Source organism: Sinocyclocheilus anshuiensis, unplaced genomic scaffold, assembly GCF_001515605.1.
Source record: "Sinocyclocheilus anshuiensis isolate Anshui unplaced genomic scaffold, SAMN03320099.WGS_v1.1 scaffold1171, whole genome shotgun sequence".
NCBI classification, from domain to species: Eukaryota; Metazoa; Chordata; class Actinopteri; order Cypriniformes; family Cyprinidae; genus Sinocyclocheilus; species Sinocyclocheilus anshuiensis.
This window is the reverse complement of record NW_015542389.1, coordinates 12,773-13,274: the sequence shown is the minus strand read 5'-3', so window position 1 is coordinate 13,274 and position 502 is coordinate 12,773.

Below are 502 nucleotides of genomic sequence, written 5' to 3'. Positions count from 1 at the left end.
GGCCAAACAAAGTAGTTTCGCTTTCACAACGAAACACACAGCGTCACACACGGCGGGCTTGAGTGAGCAGAGTCCGGCGGGCTTGAGAACGGCCCGGCCGGCGGATTCGACGAAGGAGTGGACGGCGGGCTTGCAGCAACCACATGTGACGACCCCGGGCTGGAAATGCGCTGCACACATCTGAATATTTGGGTTGAACTGTTCTGGAACAGTGTTGTAAATACAACTTAACCACTGGAAGCGGTTATCGTCCTCGTTTGGAAGGCCAAACAAAGTAGTTTCGCTTTCACAACGAAACACACTGTGTGTCCACGACATGGCGGTGGCGGCAACAACAATACAGCGAGAATAAAAGCTACGTCTTCTTTCTTTGCGTGAACATTTGGGCGGTGTTATGCAAATCTTCCCACAAAGTGACATAGACATGTGGGGGCGTGTTTAAACGAGGCATTTTAGGAGGGCGTGGACGAGTCTTAACTTTTATAAAGAATATCTTTTTGGG